This window comes from Pieris napi, chromosome 15 (assembly GCF_905475465.1).
Source record: "Pieris napi chromosome 15, ilPieNapi1.2, whole genome shotgun sequence".
NCBI classification, from domain to species: Eukaryota; Metazoa; Arthropoda; class Insecta; order Lepidoptera; family Pieridae; genus Pieris; species Pieris napi.
This window is the reverse complement of record NC_062248.1, coordinates 3,406,370-3,427,661: the sequence shown is the minus strand read 5'-3', so window position 1 is coordinate 3,427,661 and position 21,292 is coordinate 3,406,370. Positions and strand designations below refer to the sequence as shown.

General features: G+C 33.1%; 1 protein-coding gene and 2 long non-coding RNA genes across 3 annotated transcripts in view; 1 reads left to right on the top strand and 2 right to left on the bottom strand.

Moving 5' to 3' along the window:
* The window catches only part of LOC125056427, a 119,708-nt gene that overhangs the window by 17,501 nt on the left and 80,915 nt on the right, over positions 1 to 21,292 (top strand). The window lies entirely within an intron of this gene.
* Positions 2,081 to 2,668, bottom strand: LOC125056429. The gene is made up of 2 exons (XR_007118059.1): positions 2,293 to 2,668; positions 2,081 to 2,217 (listed from the first exon to the last, which is right to left on the bottom strand). It is a non-coding gene; the product is annotated as an uncharacterized LOC125056429 (long non-coding RNA).
* LOC125056428 lies at positions 10,594 to 11,268 on the bottom strand. Its single transcript, XR_007118058.1, has 3 exons — positions 11,050 to 11,268; positions 10,886 to 10,969; positions 10,594 to 10,810 (listed from the first exon to the last, which is right to left on the bottom strand). It is a non-coding gene; the product is annotated as an uncharacterized LOC125056428 (long non-coding RNA).

Sequence of the window (21,292 nt, the reverse complement as noted above, 5' to 3'; positions counted from 1 at the left end):
TGGAATTGTATTAGAATGTTTTCCCACAGTTTTGAATTAATTTGACATTATTTTTTATGTTTATCCGATATTTTTTTTATATTATATATACATATACAATCATATACTTAACAAATTAAAAAAAGGCAATAGGCGGCCTTATAAGTAAGAAAACCTACCGTAAGAAAAAAGGGAAGTAGCTACTAAAAATAAATTTACAAATTACAACGTAGACTTATACAATTACAAAACTAAAAGCTATTCTTAAAAATCGTGAATCTCAATTAATACTAGAATCTAAAATATAATACAAATAATATGTTTACAATTACGATAAACAGATGGAAAATGTGAAAAGGTATTTATGTAGACGATATTCTATGTCAGGTAAATAGCATCACTTTCATTGAATTGATGATTGAATTGCTCAAATTCAAATTAATTTAGATAGGTCTTGGTAAGTCATAGGCTTTTAGGCTACTTACGGTACAAGAGAGAGAGTCTTAAAAATCATTTTTTGTTCTATTTGTAGAATTTTGCATAATTATACAAAACTAGACAAATAAATGTGGCAACGGTCTTATCGTTAATAAGCGATCTCTTTTAGGCAACCTCAATAAGGAAAATAATAAACTAAAGTACAAAAGTAGTACACGAGTAGTTTAGTTTTTTATATATAATCGTCTACGCACACAGGTATCAATTAACATTACGATCTAGCCTACCTTACGTCTAATAAGTAAATTAATACTACCCTCATTTACTAAAAAGATTATTTAACATAAGAACGTGTCCACCCTACTATCTATTAAGGGGTACAGAGAGAAGACACTGTTCTTGTGTACTATATTTTATTTTCCGACTTACCACTATTTAGCACTTTAGACTAGTAGTTTAGTATATTATAAATAAAAAGTAAAGATGCATTAAGAAACTTTCTCATATAAAAAAAAACTCATCAATGCAAAGTCGTACGCAACAAATTTCTCTTTAAAATTAAACATTATCATTGAGATTATGCAAAGTATGCGTTTGAAGAAAACTGGAGAAATTTCTAAAAGATTATTTGATAAATATTTTAAGCCATTACTTCTGAGTAAACGCAATAAGTTTAAATACATTTGAAACTTAGGGAAATTGAATCAAAATTGTGTAGCACACGCGTGAACCAAAAATAATATGTCGTAGTTTTTACGTCTCAAAATATAAATAAAATAATAAAAATAAAATGTGTTTCTTAAAATTTTTGTAAAAAATTACCTGGTTCCCAGCTCTTTCATAACAAAATTATACATAATCGGCCTTACTAATAAAGATTTATGCACATCGTATAAGCCTGTTATAAGAAAAATGTTACTAATAATGTCTGAATTGACAAGGTTGATGTATACTGCTGTTATAACAAGTGTCTGGTTTGTATGAAGACTTGTACAATGCTTATACAACGCAGAGGCCTAGTTTAACGGGTGTATAAGACAAAAATTGCGTAATTTCATCTGATTTCGCGTTTGACAGCATTTTTTGACTGTTTAGTTCAAGGAAAGATTTAAGTTAGTAGATATTTGTGTTTGTTGAAAATAGATTTTATAGATCAAATAGAAGATTTAGATAATATTGATATGCAGCTAATACATACGATTGAAGATTTGCCGCCTCCAAGGAAAGTCAAAGAACATACCAAACTCGGTGCAATCCGTTATTACTTTCGCATGGCGATTTCAAAATAAAATACCGCTTTTCAAAGAAGTATGTTATTAAGATCTGTGACAGAGTGCGAGCTGATGTCGAAAAGAGTACTAGAGGTGGAGGGTTTTCGATTTAGGTGTCTTCTTCATGGCTTCTCAGTGTCATTAGAAAATGCCAAATTATATATAGTAGCACTGGCAATCCTCCACAATATTGCTATTGATATCAAAGAAGACCTGGATGTTACGTTTGATGACACTGAGAATGCTCCAGAAGAACCAAGGCCAACCTAGACGCCCCCAAGCAATCTGGCTAGACAAGCTGCTAGAGCTGCTTTTATTGAAACATATTTTTAAGGCTGTTTTATTTACATAGGTGTGGATAGTTAAGGACTTGAAATAAATAAAAAGTTATATTTCATTTAAAACGGGGGTTTTATTTTTTTTATAAGTATATAATTATTTATTTAATTGCTGCTGTAACAATTTGAGCCTTAGAAGATGCTTCTGTCTAGCCCTTTCGTGAGCTTCGGCGAGTCGCTTCTGTTTGAGCCTAAAAAATTATTTAAGTATGATCGTTGAGGGATTTTGAATGAAATAGTCCTTTCTCTATCACATTGATACTAACCTCTTCTAACTTTTGTACTGCAGAACGCGGCTTTTTATGTAAAATTCTAGTCCTCTTTGTCTGAGGTTTTGGAGTTTCTATTAGCTGCAAATAATAAAATGTTATTAGTATATTGAGTAAATGTGTATATAATTGCTTTGGTTGATAAAATAAATACAACTTACATTAGAATTATGAGTCGTATCAAAATTATTAAATCAAACGTCAATCAAACACGGCGGGTTGCCAGGGTAACAATAAATAAGGGTCGTTTTGTTATTCAACCAATACACATCGATTATTGGTCAAAGAGGAGTTTATGCCCTGTACAAGCTCTATTCACTGAATTACTATCACCTTGTCATAACGCATGTATAGTGATTTTTTATTAGTAAGACCGAATATGTATATTGTATATGCATATTTCTTTAATCAAAGTTTTAAATTCTTTTTTTTTAATATTTTTTAACAACAAATTCTTCTCCTAATTTTTTATTTAGTCTTATGCGGATGGGTTCTCCAACACATATATTTTGTCTGTGTAATTATCAGTCATAATATGTAACTTTATATGTATTTCAGTTTAACAGTTTTGTAGACTATAGTACTCTCTACGAAGTACGAAGAGAGGTTTTATAATATGAATTACTTTTATTAATAATTCTAGAACAATTTAGAAAATAATAACTTTAAGAAAATCTTACAATAAGGCTCTCGCTGCGCTTAGCCGGTTCAATGACCTCTCGCAGGTTAAAGCACGAGATTTCTTAAACCGATCCACGTATTAGGTATATCGTTTGTTGCGGGCGGTTTGGTAAGTCTATTTTGAGACTTATCGGGAACTATGAATTGGAATCGCAACTTGAGATTTTAAAAACGAATTATGCGCAGACGCGTAAATTTGATCAAGCTCTAGGGTCTTGGTGATATTCAGAGTCCAGACCAGAGAATATTTTGGGCTTGATTATAAAGTACCCTTGGATGTTAAACGAAGCGATTTTTGTTTTTATCTTTTAATTAGATTCACAAAGATATTATTATCTCAAATAACTTAACCATGCAGGTTTGGTTCGATTTTTAATTGACTACAAAAACATGAACGTTTACAAGTCTTATGTATAAATCATATTGGAAATACTAATTATTGAATCAATATTGCTTATTTTTAATTGACTTTGTATTACACGTAAGCTTTTTATTTCATCATAATCACTTTCTTTTCAATGCATTTCGAATTCGTTTACATAAATATTAGTTTTATGTTCGTATTGCATTATTATGTTTAAAAACGTTTGTGTTTTAACTTGCTCTTTATATTTTACACGTTCTATTGAGAGTACATTTCTGGTTACGACATGACCCCGCTCTAAGACCGTAATACGATAATACAATGACCAGGGTCTAGTGATATGGCGCTAATAATATTACGGTATTGTATGTTAATAAATATATAATTTATTGAAACAGTTAAATATAATCTTATATATAAATTCTCGTGCCACAATGTTCGTTGCCATACTCCTCTGAAACGGCTCGACCGATTCTTTTGAATTTTTTATGCATATTCAGTATATCAATTCATATTTTTCAAACCCCTAAATGTTAAGGGTGGTCCACCCTAAATTTTTATTTTTCACATAATTTTTTTTGTTTTTATTTTTATTGAACTAAAAAAATGTTTCCTAGAAATAATATACATGGCAAAACAACGTTTGCCGGGGGGTCAGCTAGTGATTTCATAAATACGTTCACCTGTCACCTTTAATCAATTTGTTGTATCAAAATGATTATCATCTGCATTATATTCGTCACGTTTTTCTTTTAACCTGTGCAAAAGGCACAGAAGGTGGAGAAGGCTGCTTGTAATATCGTCGGAACTTCTCTTGTAGTCTCTTTTCGAGGAGCCCCAGCCGATGTGCGAGGTCGAGGTTTGATATGCCTGGTGTCCCGTCAGGTAGAAGAAGAAGTACTGTCAAACTGTATATCAGCGAATAATTCAGCAGAGTATTCATGAGTAAAAGTCGATTCATAGGGATCCTACCAAAAGTACATTCACAAACTCCAAAATTTTTATCTTACAAGTTTTCTGTATCTTGCGTGCTGTTGTAGTTATTTTTCTATTGCAATATACGAGAGAGAAATAAATATCTGAAACCGTATAAATCTAGCCTTGTCATAACGTGTTTTAAAAGTCATAATTAGACTTATTAAACAGTGTAGCTTACAGTAAATTGCAGTACATCCACTGTACGTACGAAAGGGGGCAATTATATTTGAATCAAAATGCCTTTTCTTTCATTCCCCTCGTCTTAATACAAGTTCAACGATCTCTACGAATGACGTCTGTTAATCGACTCATTACCAACATAATGGCACAAAAATTACGAATTATCAACATGTCCCTGAAAATGGCTTTGCATTTAATTTGCGTGAGTCGTTTTTGTGGTGTTTAAATTACGAGACTAATCGACAAAATTACTTCATTGTTATTTCAATATTTAAGATATATTTTGAAGCTAGTAATTTTATACTATAACTTGATTTTGCAAGAAGATTCAGCGCAGTCAGTTACCAGGATACCATAAATCCCCAAGTACCTACATAATAAGAAAATAAGTTCCAATTGTATGCGGTTCATATACGATATAAATCAATAATCAATTAATGCCTGTACAACGAGATTAAAAATATTTATACATAGCATAAGCTTCACTACCTTTGTGGATTATAGCTATATGATTTTAAGCCGTCTGTAATATAACGTTTAATCATAAAATATATAACCTCTTTCGTGAATATTAATTTTAAAGATCTGTTTGATTCTGCTTTATGATATATAAATGTGCTACTTGCTATAACCGTCAACTCTAGACTAGGACTAATAATAATTTACTAATGAATTCTGTCTTGATTACAAAATACCTAACCACAAAATATGAATTTTGACAATGTTTTTAAAAGTGGCATTGGGATAACAGCTGTTGTACATTATTTAATTGTAAAATATTATCCATGTCCTGACTCATTTCATAGGAATACATTACATTCCTTTATTTTTGCTTAATTTTTATTCATTACGTCTTTAAACACAAACAAATGCTTTATATAATACATTAATGTGTGATTCATGTTCTACACAACCTCATAATGTAAAAAGTTTAGGTAAAAACAAAACAGACATAACATTCTGACAGCTTTAACTCCTTCAGGAAAAAAATTAAGCAACATTTTTCATTTACATCGGATATGAACCGCTAACTATTGGAACTTACGGAGTCGAAAATAGGACTTGGGGATTTATACCCTGGTAACTGAATACGCTGACGCTCGCAATTTTGTTAGCGAATTACATACTTATAAACATTGCTTATCTATTTTTAATTTATGTAAATATTGTTGATGACATAAAAAACAAGGTTCGGAGTTTTGAACTTATATATAGACCATTTTTTCGTTACTCCGATATACAACTAACTTTGTGCTTATCTTAATTCTCTAAAATAACTTTTATTCAATTTTATAATACACGTTATTATCGCGTCTAGAAATGAAAGTCTTTCAAAAAATACATTTTATTCGTTATATCTTAGAACACATCTAACAAAAACAAGGTCGCGTAGAATGATATTGTTATAGTCTACTTATACAGGAGATGTCAGGCTAATTATTTCAGACAATGGCCGTAGAGATGTAAACATCTAAATACTGTGCAATTATCTTGAATTAGCACAAGACAATTGCGTTGAAAATATAAGGTTTTAACGACTCAAACATGAGATAAGAATATTTAACTTTGTTTTCTAAGTAATATTTTTTTTAAGTTAATAATAAGTACAACACTTAATATTTGCTCACGTTAATAGAGACGCAACTCGAGCGACGTGTCAGGCACAAAATACTGATGATTTCATTAAAAAAACCTTTACATGAATAGGAAGCCAGGAGTTTTTAGTATTGTATCTTATAATATATAAACCTTTAAATCAAAACAGTATAAAACCCGAACAGGCTTTAAAACATTGAGTGCACACCAACCTACGCAATATTGGCAAGCATACACTGTGAGGGAAAACTAAAAGCACTTGACCGCTTAGGTGCGGAAAAACTACCACTGTGTTCTATACAAAAGTAAGATTTGAGCGTTTTTAAGCTATATTCACTATACTGTTGAACCTGATGTATTTCAGTATGACTTAGGGTCCAGAATATTCACTATAAGGCTTTAATAGCGAGGTTTTTTATTGTTTACAATCTGATTGTTGTGTGTTCAAATCACGTCGGGGTCATCAAGGTGTTGCGGTCACCTTGTTAAGGAGTGTGTAGGAAATTAAATATAACTGATTAAGTTTCATTGCCTACAATTCAATTCAAAAGTTATTTATTCATTTGGGTACAATTTGCACACTTATGCAAGACAATTGTTCTGAGAAGAACGGGCAAGAAACTCAGCTAGTTCGTTCCTCCATTTACATTATTCGTTTTCATTACGGGAAAGGTCACAATTCACAAGTTCAATACGCCTAAACATAATAATAAGAAGAAAAAAAACACACTCCTGATAGCTAATACAGTGTCAACTCCATGTAACATCCCTCGATTTACCGACAAACCCCCTAAAGCGTCAAAATCACTCGGCTATTGTTGGTTTAGCTTGAAAATAATACAACTTAACTACTGGTACAGTACCAAAATAAAGACAACGCAATAGCGTTGAAGTACGATTTGTTTTTATCTAATTACTAACACTAGTCTGAAATATACTTTCTTTTTCTTATACAGATTTTTCTTTCCTTTTAATGGCTACTCTTTGTAACGTCAAAATAGGAACAGACTCTTGAGTCTCGTTTTATAGAAGTTACACTGTATTTTATTGCACGCGGGAAGAACAACCGACGCTGCCAATTGTACACAGTGTCGCAATATAAAATGTGTGGTCTACATAAAGCCCTACATATACGAGATTGAGCACTTGCACCAAGAGTACTCTCACGGAGTAATAGAGAGCTGAATGATCTATCTATCAATAGCCTTTCGCCTGCAAAGGCTGTGACCAAATCTTTCTACACAGCTTTAAATACATAGTAGTTAGGGTTAGAAATTAAGGCCGTTCAAATCAGTATCTTTCCATAGTTTCACCTACAAGAAACCAGTACGCAAAGTGAAGCCACAGACGGAAGTTATATATAAACAAGGTCCAGATAAATATGTACGTATTAGATAATCAATTAAGAAACTTCACGTTGAGTCCTTTAAGGAAAAGTAGCGCGGTTCAAGCAGCCGAGCCGAACGAGTGTTTTCACACCTTGGCGGCACGAGCCATACTTACGACATAGTGTAAAAATACGAGATTATATTTTACTATATAAGATTAGTATTTCGACAAAAACTATCTGCAACTTTTTTAATACTATTTATCAGTTTGCATCTAAGATAAAAAGCTGGAACCAACTTGATACTCAAAGAGAATAGTAAATAAATTGCATGTTCGAAATTTGAATTGATGACCGGCTAATGGTAAAAATTAAAATAGGTTGTATATAATGCACAGATTATACACTGTCGCGGTAGAAAATACAAATGACATTTTGGGGCGATTTTTATTTGGCTTTTCATTTTGCTGTGGCATTTGAAAGCGTTGCGCTTTCGTAAACCCCTTCACGTGTAATATATTTTTCATTCATGTTTTTAATTCAATCAACCTTCATATATTTTCTGAGGTATTTCACCCTATATTTTATGCAACGACAAGAAATAAAAAAATAATAATTTATACATAAATTTCACAAATGTGTTCTGTCAGCTTATAGTTTAAATCACAGTAAATTGTTACTACATTATACTTAATGTAGAAAATTAGTGAGATAAAATAAGGTGTTTTAAGTACAAGAACCTACTCAAGACAGTCCTATTTTTGTCACGCAAAACCTCAGTTCTCAACCAGTACCTGAAGCACATCTCTCTTGACGTAAGTTGATGGCACTTGTACTTTCTATTTAAAATTCAGATGAGATTTTAAATGACCTTGCGTTAAATAATTCGATTCGCGGCTGGAATGGTAATGTCGTGAATCATTGATATTGGTGAATCATGCCTTATACGCGAGGGTTTCGTGCCCTAACAATTGATAGTAATTAGTACGAATGCGTAATAGTTGCCTTGTGATAAAGATTTTAGGGTTCCTATATTTAAGTCAACTTGGTGGTATATGTTTGCTTACGATAAATTTGACGAATATTTAAATAATCCATGGATTGATTTGCTCCAGTTCAAACAATTTGTATGACAAAAATTTTTGGCGATTAAAGACTTTTTTCCCGGTAGGCAGTGGCGACGGATCTCTTGCTGCAGAGATACCCCTCTCGCTTCATCCACTGCATGATATTCATCATGCATGCTTATCTGTTATGGGTAGGTACTTTTGACTTGTCAGCCGCTTCACCATTTCGGGGCCAAATCACCTAAGCATTGTTGTATTTATTATTAGTTTATATTTAAACGGAACGGTCCTTCAAGAAAACAGCGTACCAATTCTTAAAAGGCCGGCAACGCACTCGCAGGTCCCCTGGCATTGAGTGTCATAGGCAGCGGTATCACTTAACATCAGATAAGCCTTACTTACACTCACTTCACTGGCTCCTCGACTCTGTCAATCCTGCGATCTCATATCTATTAAATCGAATTACTTAATCAGAGAAAATAAAGTGTCGTAGTAACATCGCTTAATGAAAGAACATAGATCTGTTTCAAAATTAAGTTTTGGCCATGAATATGACTTGTTCTAATTGATCTAATTAATAACAATGTCAAAACAATTACTTATCACGATGGCGTGTCATTCGTATCTTTAAAAGAAATGTATAAAAGTAATCAGCGTAATTGAAACTGTACTCTCATATAGTACAATTCGCAATGATCACGTGCAAGGTAACAAGATTACCTACTTACGATTGTCTAAAGCCGATAAAACCGCTACAAATTAAATTACGTGCCTTTGGCTGGCAATAGAGATTGTTTGCTTTCAAATTTCGCTAACCTCTTTTATTTGGAATTTTAATCGCCATGTACTGTGCAAATACGGTATTTGCTAAAACTTTATTCGTCTTAAACACTTGTCTGTTTTTGAAAAATAGAATGCTTTGATATTTTTCGAGTGTTTGGTAAATCGTAAATAATATATATACTCTATTGGTACAGATAATGAGGAATTTTAATCGCTATGTTGTACTGTGCAAATACGGTAATTGCTAAAATATTGTTAATCTTAAACACTTGTCTGTTTTTTAAAAATGGAATGCTTTGATATTTTTCGAGTGTTTGGTAAATCGTAAATAATATATATAGTCTATAGGTACAGAGAATAAAGAAATTTAATCGCCATTTTCTGTGCAAATACGGTATTTGCTAAAACTTAATTAGTCTTAAACACATGCCTGTTTTTAAAAATGGAATGCTTTGATATTTTTCGAGTGTTTGGTAAATCGTAAATAATATATATACGGCCTTACTAATAAAGATTTATGCACATCGTATAAGCCTGTTATAAGAAAAATGTTACTAATAATGTCTGAATTGACAAGGTTGATGTATACTGCTGTTATAACAAGTGTCTGGTTTGTATGAAGACTTGTACAATGCTTATACAACGCAGAGGCCTAGTTTAACGGGTGTATAAGACAAAAATTGCGTAATTTCATCTGATTTCGCGTTTGACAGCATTTTTTGACTGTTTAGTTCAAGGAAAGATTTAAGTTAGTAGATATTTGTGTTTGTTGAAAATAGATTTTATAGATCAAATAGAAGATTTAGATAATATTGATATGCAGCTAATACATACGATTGAAGATTTGCCGTCTCCAAGGAAAGTCAAAGAACATACCAAACTCGGTGCAATCCGTTATTACTTTCGCATGGCGATTTCAAAACAAAATACCGCTTTTCAAAGAAGTATGTTATGAAGATCTGTGACAGAGTGCGAGCTGATGTCGAAAAGAGTACTAGAGGTGGAGGGTTTTCGATTTAGGTGTCTTCTTCATGGCTTCTCAGTGTCATTAGAAAATGCCAAATTATATATAGTAGCACTGGCAATCCTCCACAATATTGCTATTGATATCAAAGAAGACCTGGATGTTACGTTTGATGACACTGAGAATGCTCCAGAAGAACCAAGGCCAACCTAGACGCCCCCAAGCAATCTGGCTAGACAAGCTGCTAGAGCTGCTTTTATTGAAACATATTTTTAAGGCTGTTTTATTTACATAGGTGTGGATAGTTAAGGACTTGAAATAAATAAAAAGTTATATTTCATTTAAAACGGGGGTTTTATTTTTTTATAAGTATATAATTATTTATTTAATTGCTGCTGTAACAATTTGAGCCTTAGAAGATGCTTCTGTCTAGCCCTTTCGTGAGCTTCGGCGAGTCGCTTCTGTTTGAGCTCATGTGTTTCAGCCATCTGCCTTTGTTTTGTTTCGTGCTCTTCCTGGAAACACTGGAACACTACCGTGTTGCGGAGTTTGGCACTTTCCACTATTTGAGATGCCTAAAAAATTCTTTAAGTATGATCGTTGAGGGATTTTGAATGAAATAGTCCTTTCTCTATCACATTGATACTAACCTCTTCTAACTTTTGTACTGCAGAACGCGGTTTTTTATGTAAAATTCTAGTCCTCTTTGTCTGAGGTTTTGGAGTTTCTATTAGCTGCAAATAATAAAATGTTATTAGTATATTGAGTAAATGTGTATATAATTGCTTTGGTTGATAAAATAAATACAACTTACATTAGAATTATGAGTCGTATCAAAATTATTAAATCAAACGTCAATCAAACACGGCGGGTTGCCAGGGTAACAATAAATAAGGGTCGTTTTGTTATTCAACCAATACACATCGATTATTGGTCAAAGAGGAGTTTATGCCCTGTACAAGCTCTATTCACTGAATTACTATCACCTTGTCATAACGCATGTATAGTGATTTTTTATTAGTAAGACCGATAGTCTATAGGTACAGAGAATAAGGAATTTTAATCGCCATTTTCTGTGCAAATACGGTATTTGCTAAAACTTTATTCGTCTTAAACACTTGTCTGTTTTTGAAAAATAGAATGCTTTGATATTTTTCGAGTGTTTGGTAAATCGTAAATAATATATATACTCTATTGGTACAGATAATGAGGAATTTTAATCGCTATGTTGTACTGTGCAAATACGGTAATTGCTAAAATATTGTTAATCTTAAACACTTGTCTGTTTTTTAAAAATGGAATGCTTTGATATTTTTCGAGTGTTTGGTAAATCGTAAATAATATATATAGTCTATAGGTACAGAGAATAAAGAAATTTAATCGCCATTTTCTGTGCAAATACGGTATTTGCTAAAACTTAATTAGTCTTAAACACATGCCTGTTTTTAAAAATGGAATGCTTTGATATTTTTCGAGTGTTTGGTAAATCGTAAATAATATATATAGTCTATAGGTACAGAGAATAAGGAATTTTAATCGCCATTTTCTGTGCAAATACGGTATTTGCTAAAACTTAATTAGTCTTAAACACATGCCCGTTTTTAAAAATGGAATGCGTTGATGTCAATATTTTTCTAGTGTTAGCTAAATCGTAAATAATATATATAGTCTATAGGTACAAAGAATAACATATTAAGAACCTTTTATTCTATATTTTATGCTATATTACCTAACTCTTCTCTATTACAACACGCTAGACGCGTCCTCTCCAACTTTATTTGTTGCCAACTATCGTTGAACTGTTTTCAAGACTTAAATCTTAAATTCCTGAAATTTTTTCTTCCACATCACGTGTGAATAGTATTACGTAAAAGCAGATCATCCACGTGTAATTGCTATCTTGGAAACTCAGCGCATTTTAATACAGACTACCGGAACTCACTTGTAAGTGTCGAAAGATTTGTATTAATAAGGGTGCGACTCACAACGAGCGTAACAGCGGAAGCTTACGGCGGATAGGATATAAAACGAGGTTATCTTTTTTTTAGGTTGTGTGAACCATTACATAATTCGGTGCACTTTCGATTGTCATTACAGCTTTAATACGTGAGTTCCTGCTTTTTATTTCTCACTAATTGCTACCAAAATATTGCAAAATGTTCCGGTAGAAGTTGGCACTTGTGAAAAAAGTATTTGTTAGGTGGGTAATATAACTTGTTATGCATTGGTTATTGTCGTGTTAATTCACGTAGTTTAACAACTATTTACGATCGCATTGTTTTTGTTTGGATGGCGTAATTGATGCCTTCATTAGGATTTCTACTATTGTTTACGGCTAGAACACAACAGCGATTTAGTGTTCGTTTTATTAAGTGCAATTAATGCTTTACATATTTTATAATAGACATGCGTTTGACATTTAAAACACGCGATACATCGGGGTTGTGGTGGAAAGGGCCACCAGGAAAAGATAGAGAGGTTACTCTCTTGCCCGGGGCTGACGAGTTTAGAGAAGTTGGTGGGAAAGATTGGGAGAAAAATGCCCAAGATATAGAGAAATTGAGCTAGTTGGAGGAGGCTTCTATAAAAGGTCTTTGGGAAAATAATATAGAGTTGTTTCTGTATAAACACTGAACTGAACATTTTAATAAAACGTGTTTAAGCTAATTTAGTTTTATTTTAAACAACGAATGAAAAACTCATCCGCTCCGCTTGCAACAATGCACTTTTCATTAACCTCTTCTTACATGACGTGTCGAGAAAATTTCGGATCCAATTTAATATGTTTATTAACAGTCGCGTGTGGGATTGATGCTACATTCGGCTTTCATTAAACACCATTCATACTTTTATATAACTGATATACTTACGAATTAAGTCCATTGTTAATTGACATACAGTAATCGTTATGTAAGCACGCTTACAGTGTTTACGCGAGTGTATTATTAACGTAATATAAAACCAGCGCTACAACCTTTTAGTTCTGGGCCTCAGATTTTTGTCGTTTCGTGCTTATTTTTATTTAAACAACTTTTGTGCTTGACGCACTCTGTCGATTTGAGTTTAAGGCGTACGTACGTACGCCGTACGAGCGAGTGTTCAATGCATACAGAAATCCATTGAACAGCCGGGCATCGAAACTACTTCCTCAGAGCCACTTGTCCAACACTGCTCTTTACCAAAATGTTAGCCATTATTTGTACAACATTGATTTATAGCTATGAAGTGTACATTACATCATGAAAATAGTTTTATCTTTCTAGATTTTAATTTTTAACATTCTTTCGTAACACCCAACACAACACTTATTGTAATAGAAAATAACCTTACCAACAAATAATGTATGCAGTCTTGTTACCTTGTGTTTGAAGTTATAATTCAGGCGCGTTAGGGAAAAATGATGAGAGTAAATTTTTACAATGCGCGCGCACCCCGATATAAAAATCGACACCCGCACACCGTCACAAATAACCGACACCCTGAAGTTAGCTATTGTCAACATTTTAGTTTTTTTGAAGTAATACTTTTTTTGGCGCGTTACGGAAAAATTATGAGAGTAAATTTTTTCTATTGTTAAGTGTAGTTTTTACTACAAACGTAAAATAAGGCAAAAGATAAAAAATTTAAAAAGATTTTATCTTGTTACGCCAAAGAAGTATAACTTCTACATAAGTACACACACACACACTTATTTTTTATTGAAGTTGTTCTGTGTGCTATAAGATATTATAATTTTTGTAAAATTAACATCAGTTTTAGACACTATTTGTATCCAAACTAAACATATTAAAATACGTAAACTAAATTGTGTATATTATCAGCTCAAAATAACCCCAATGATGTCTCACCACACGGTTGTGTCTATTTTTGTATAACTCTTATTGTTTTAAATATAAACAATTTTAATTATTTGTGTTTATACATACCTTATAAAGCAATTCACACGCGGTTAAATTTAATCTCTTCGTAATCTACTTTCTAATGTTTACAAAATTACGTAGGATGAGAGGTCAAGCTGCAATTGTATTGTGTAACATAACTGAACTAGTTATATACAATATAATTGTTTACTCGTAGTGTATAACTAAGTAGGTATATAGGGAAACTAAAGGATTCTAATGTAAAAATCTAATCATTGAAAATCATTGAATGCAGAGTAATACTTACTTTTCAAAATAAAAGAAAGTCTTCTATTAGCAAAATACGATATTTATGGTACTTTCCCTTATTGTCCCATAGTTTTGGGACGTCCAGTAGGCTTTACAGTGTATTATAATATATCTATAACTAGCGGACCCGACAGACGTTGTCCTGCAATGATATTTCAAGCGATTAGGATATTAAACAAAGTATGAAAGTACCGACTGCAGCGCCATCTGCCGGGCTCATTTGTGAATCTAAACCATCCAGAGCTCCACCCAAACGCATACCAAAAATCATTTAAATCGGTCCAGCCGTGTTAGAGGAGTTTAGTGACATACACACGAACAGTAGAGTTAAATATATATGAATGCTATCAAAACTGCACGCGGTGTGCAAATTTAATTGAAATATGTTAAGTAGTTTAGGAGTCCATAGCTGGACAAGCAACGTGACGCGTTATTTATATATTAATTAATAATATAGAATAAATATATTTTATATTATTAAGTTTTGCACTTATTCACAATTATTTCTTTTTAGCTTTCTTTACGTCGGGTTGTTGAAAAGTAATTTCTTCGTAAATGCTTTGGTGAGAGAACATTGATTTAAGTAAGGAAAAATAAAGTATAATATTAAGAGTTTATAAAGTAATCACAGATTAAGTAACACGTAAAATTTATGCAGGAATGCAAGTGCGGTCATTGAATAGGCAATTTATTTCAGGAAAATGCCTTTCTCTCTATATTTACGACTATTGTATAATAATAACATTAAACATTTACGCGATCCGAAGTGGTTGAAATTGGCAAGAAATTGTTAAATAATTATTTTGACACATGGCAGAATGCATATATTTATGAAATATATGTATCCGTGTTTATTATTTAGTATTATGTATATACTTGATACTTGTACCATCAGAAATAATATTTATATCTAATAAGTAATTCCTAAGATTAGAGTGGTCAACTAATCAGCTTTACGGCTCAAATATAAGAGCCTTTCCCTCAACTTTGATTTAGTTTGGAGTTGAGACTCTTGGGCCGTGGGGTTCAAGTGCACAGGGGCTATTAAAAGATTTTAGTTGGCGCCTGGTAGATAGTACCGGTGACCCTAGAGCTGGTGCTTTGCTCGCTCAACGAATAAGTATCGCAATGCAAGGTTTAATTTTCTATTTACCAATTTTTAATTATTATTATGTAGGTTAAGAATATTTTAAATACTGTATATTTGTGAGTTGGAAATAAATCAGCTTTATAATATTAATAGATTTACTTAGGTAACACGAATTTGGCTTTCGCGCTATGGGAAAGTAATACCAGAAGATATAGAAGAGCAAAGAGGTTGGTTGGTTTGTATTAACAATCGATTCATCGTATGGTATAGTCTGTGGACTAATATAGGAATCACCACATTCCATTTTCAAAGTCAAGTACCCGTATTCGTTACATACATCATATCGCAAACATCGTAACTGACCTAACTAAAGTGTAACAGTTTATGCAACCGTTGACGCATGCACCTCAGATTAAAATAATACTCGTTATGAACGGTATAAATAGATGCAACTGGAATGCAACGAGACTTCTATGTTCTCCCAAAACGTAATGCGTAATTATGTTGACAATATCTGTCTTTATTTATTGTATATGGAAAGAAAGGGACAGTGAAAGGTGAAGTAAATTTGTGAATAATAAAAGATAGATGGATTAATTGATGGTAAGGAAATACATTATGTATCTACTACTGAATAGTACACAAAATCGCTTGACAATATTAATGAGCCGTAGACGTTCGTAGAACACGAATTTTATTATTGTCCTCTTTTAGGCGCGTCCTACACATTTAAAAAATGCTACAGGAGTTTATTTATTTATTTGGGAAACAAAATAGATACATGTCTATACAATAAAAAAAATAAAACATAAAATAAATACATTGGATGTATTCACAAAAAGTTTCACTAATAAAAAATATGCAAAAGCAAAGCAAAACAAAACATGACAGCACAAAATTTATCGGAGATCGACAAACATACCAGTAGCTATATAATAAAGAAGAAAGATACACGGATTAGGAAATTAATAGTTGTTTTAAATTATTTTTCAATGAAGCAGTAGAGGAGTGCGAAAAAGGGTCGATGTTATTGGCAGAATCCAAAGCAAAGAGGCTCGCGGAAACCAAAGTAAAGTTAAAAGATATTTACTTTTAAAGCAGTCTAAACTGCGTGAAAGAATGCAAAAAAATTACGACTTGTATAAAGCACAGACGGCTGATTATCAACTTGGTAATAAAACTATTGTAAGTTCCATCGGATTATTATAATTTTGCTTTCATCCTGAAAGAAAGAGGTTCTTAAGGCTCTTATATAAGAATTTATAACGGCAGCAATAGAGTTCGTGAAAATAATTATTTCTAAGTATTTTAGCAGGGTCCATTATATTCGTGTAGTCACGTCTAGAATGAACATTAACGTGATGACGTATGACAAGTAATCTCTTGGCCACCCCTCGTACAGACGATAAATTGACATTTCTGTCGTAATTATTCTTATAGGAGTAGTTTGACCGTGACCCGAACGATGATAGGTAGGGTCTAAACTCCATTCACATCAAGATTTATTTCCTTTCTAAGTTTCGTAAATGTTTAAACCTTTTTGTTTATATTATGTACTTCATCTTTGGCTATAGTATCATTGTTTTTTGTTATATATAATTTATGTTAGCTGTAGGATTACAGTTCCACAGCTGAGTGTTTTTAAAGGCACCGCACAAGGCTCGCGAGTGCGTTGCCGGCCGTTTAAGAATTGGTACGCTCTTTTCTTGAAGGAACCTCAGTCGAATTGGTTCGGAAATACTACAGTGGGCAGCTGGTTCCACATAGTGGTGGTGCGCGGCAAAAACTGCCTTGAAAAACGCTCAGTTGTGGAACGGCGGACGTCGAGGTGATAAGGGTGGAATTTCGTATTCTGCCTGTGGCCTTTGGGCAGCTACGGGACCTCATACATCTTAAACATTAGGTATCAAACTTCGCACCTTAAGACATTTCTCTTGTCAAAACTACGGCCTAATACATAAGAGGCAAATAATTAGTGAAAGTGGCGTAACAGTGGAAATTTTGTTAAAACATGATGTACATTACAAAATGTAGAGCATTGGCTTGCATATAAAGTGCTTTCCGCCAGTGAGAGTCGGGAGGTGGATTACATAACTATAGGAACCGGAGATCGACGGGAAATCGAGTTCCTTCCAGCAGTTGAATGTTTTACATAACATTTAATTTTTGTTCGTAATAGCCTTGTAGATATTTGTACTCTACCATGACATAGTAGAAGGCGTAACCGCCTGTGCCTTGTAGAGTTTTTATACTGATCTTAACACACGTTCTGATAATACAATCCTCCTGGTAGTCTGGTTCAAATCGAGACATCAATTGATTTATTAGGGGCCTCATAGCCTAGCGGTCTTATTAAGTGGCAGCTGGGTGAGGGGTACCGGGTTCGATTCCCGGTTCGAGGGCAAGTTTTAATTTAATTTAAAATTTGTTCTCGGCCTTTGGGAGGGTTGTGCGGTACCGGGCGAGTGCCTAAACCGTACATGGAGGACATGATCGAATTTCTAAGGCAAAAAGCACGAATTATAAAAATCATATACCTACTTGACGCTGGCTAATGCACAAACCGTGCCAGAGCCATAATAAAAATATAAAAAAAATTGATTTATCTATGTGAACTTGGTTGGATGGCGAAGGTTAAACATCGTGATGTAATAATTTCTAAGACATATAATTCTACAGCGTGAAAGCTGATCAATTGGGTAAGGAAAAATTACCAATGAAGCAGAAATCTGGTAACCCATAAAAGTCATGTATCATATTTTAAGGCTGTTACGGGGATCGTAAAAGTATTGAGGAATTAAAGTTCAGGTCATGGAGGGCGGGCGGTGTTTGAATTATATATCTAAAGCAGTGTTAAAATTTAAAATAAAGCGGTGTTTGAATTAAACTGAATGAAACGTGATGTAATAATTTAATTTATTATTTATAAATGTAATACAATCATCAAATACTATAGACCACTGACTTTTATAATCAATCATATATTGCAGCGACTTCTCACGTCTGGAACGTACCTAGTATTTATTTTTGCGTATTTGTTTTTTTAATTGTGGCAATAAATGTAGTGTACTAAGGGATAATGAATTCTACAGGAAATTGCACTAGTAGTTTTTGAGTTTATTCGCCATCTTTACTCTTTTATTATTAGTATATAGAATATACTATTTATTAAGGACCGTTCAAATATTAGGTAAGCAGATTTACTGCATTTTATCCACTCCCCCCCCCCTCTTGTCAGCAAAAGTAAGCTAAGCCCTCGAAAATAATATGTAGTACATAACGTATTATTTTTTTGTAGGATTCCTAGAAAATGCATTTCGTTTTCAAGCATAGACAATGTGTGGGTAATATGTGTAAATAATTACTGTTGACGTAATCATCAAATAAGACAATAATAAACCCCCCACCTCCCCCTATAGTGTTTACGTAATACTTGAACGACCCTTATATATTTATAGATGATGACAAATAAGCTAGTCAAGAGAAAAGTTTTCGGTTGCTTGTATGACGAGATAGTATTGTCATCCTCATTAATTGAGCTTTATGCAGCTCGTGTCGTAATACAGGTAATACTTTCGTTTTCAATTATGCAGTTGCACTTGTTCGATGACTTCATAATTTTGGAAAGAAGGACGTAATTTAACTTACGAAACAGTTGCGGCCTTGTTATACAACGACTAAAGACCAGTTACCATGGTTACCATATTACCAGAAAACGTGGTAATAAACACGGTATAATGCATTTTTATTCTTGTATGTCAAAAACGTATTTTATTTTGACATACGGAAGTGATAAAAGTCGTTTCTGAATTTTAAACTAAGGCCGTTTTTCATGTATTTTGAAAATTTACTTACAGTGTTTCTTTAATAATGCCCTTATGATTTCTTACTAAAACCTTTAAGTTTCATAAGTAAACAATGGACAGGCAAACGAAAAGATGGGAAGACGACTTCAACAAAATAGCTGGTCTGGTATGGACTCGTTTAACAAAAGACAGGAATACATGGAAATCTTTAGAGGAGGCCTTTGTCGACAGACAAGCTGTTCCAGACAAACATCCAGTTGCCGAACATACAATGATTAAACCAATTTAATTTAGTAGAAAAGTATTTAGAAAGTAATTATGTTAGGCATGTATTAATTAATGAGAATTATTGTAAGATAGAAACAGCAATAAAGGCAATTTTTTTAATTTTTTATTAAGTAAACAATTAAATTTTTAATATTAATAATTATGTATGTTACATAACTATAGAACTGCACAAAACTTTTAGAAAGGCTAACAAATGGCACAAAAAATCTTGGGAACACTGCCCTGGGTTTTCTTAAGGGCCTTTATCCGTATTCCAATCAAACAAATGTAGTTTCAAGTGCTGTCAATCCATTTTAATTAAATATGTCTAGTTTGATATATTTAACAAAGCTCGAGCGGAGATGGTGACTTAGTCACGGGGCTTTAGTGAGGTTTTAATAAGGCTGTTGAAGTGTTAAGGGGTTATTGTAGGTTTCGTGTAGTCTTTAAATGCACTAGAGGTTTTGTTACAAAGCTCTCAGTACGAAAGTCGAGTGAGTCGACACCCTCAGTCGTATTTCATATATTACGTAAAAAATTGTTTCATTTTTACAAATGACAATTATTAAAATGTCTTTAACAAAATTTTAAGATGAATATTTTGTTGGAAATAAAATACCTACATATAAAAATCACTGAATGTTTTTTAAAAAACATAAACAGAAAATTGCGAAGACCCGGTGAACTTCGTCTTACCTACATATATTTTAATAAAATGTGGTCATTAGTTATTTCTAAAAAAACAAGTCATTAAATCTTTTGAAGCTAGATAGAAATAGTATTGGAAATTTAAATTATGTATGTTAATGTTTTTCGTCCACAAATATTCTAAGATCAAAATCGAGATCGAGACAAACGAACTGCATTTCATATCATTTCATAGACAAGTTGGTGAGACTCCTATTTAAAGGTGCTCATATCTTAGTCCGAATCAAGTTTAATTTTAGGGTTTAGTAACTAGCAACAGAGACGGTTAATACCAGTAAAATAACAATATGTTTTACCGACATAAATTGTTGTTTAATTTGAATTAGTTGTAAATAGATTGATACAGTAGGTCAGAAAATACATTAAATTGTTTAAGCCACGTGAAGTATGTTTACGCCAAATGCTTGGCACTTGTTGGCTCGTTGCCTATTTGCTAATTTGTTGTAAAACAGATAACTCCGATACTCTATACAAAAGCAAGTGTACCTACTCAAAATAAGTGCTAAAGTTTTGTGATATTCACGTACACTTAATAACCTGTTAGACTTTTCCATAAGCTTGTCTTGGACTTAGCCCTTATGCATATGTCAAGTTCAATAACTTTTTGACATACTTGGCCCCAAGTCTCGACTCTGAATCTTTCCTAAGTACTAAACGTTTGCGTAAAGTTGTATGAAAAAAAAATGATCTAGAAGATACTATGTTTGATACGTTCATGTTCTATTTATGCCTTGCTAAATGATGCTTATAAACGCGCCTGAGAAAGGGTGCCGTAAGAAGAGCCGTGTAAAGTGGCGACATTCATCGTGCGACTCTCATCCCTGAGGACGTATGTTCGTTCCCCCCGGCTGTGACCAATGGACTTTCTTTCTATGTGCGCATTTAACATTCGCTCGAACGGTGAAGGAAAACATCGTGAGAATACCGACATGTCTTAGACACAAAAAGTCGAGGGTGTGTGTCAGGCACAGGAGGCTAATATGCCTATTAAATTGACAAATGATATACAGAAATTCA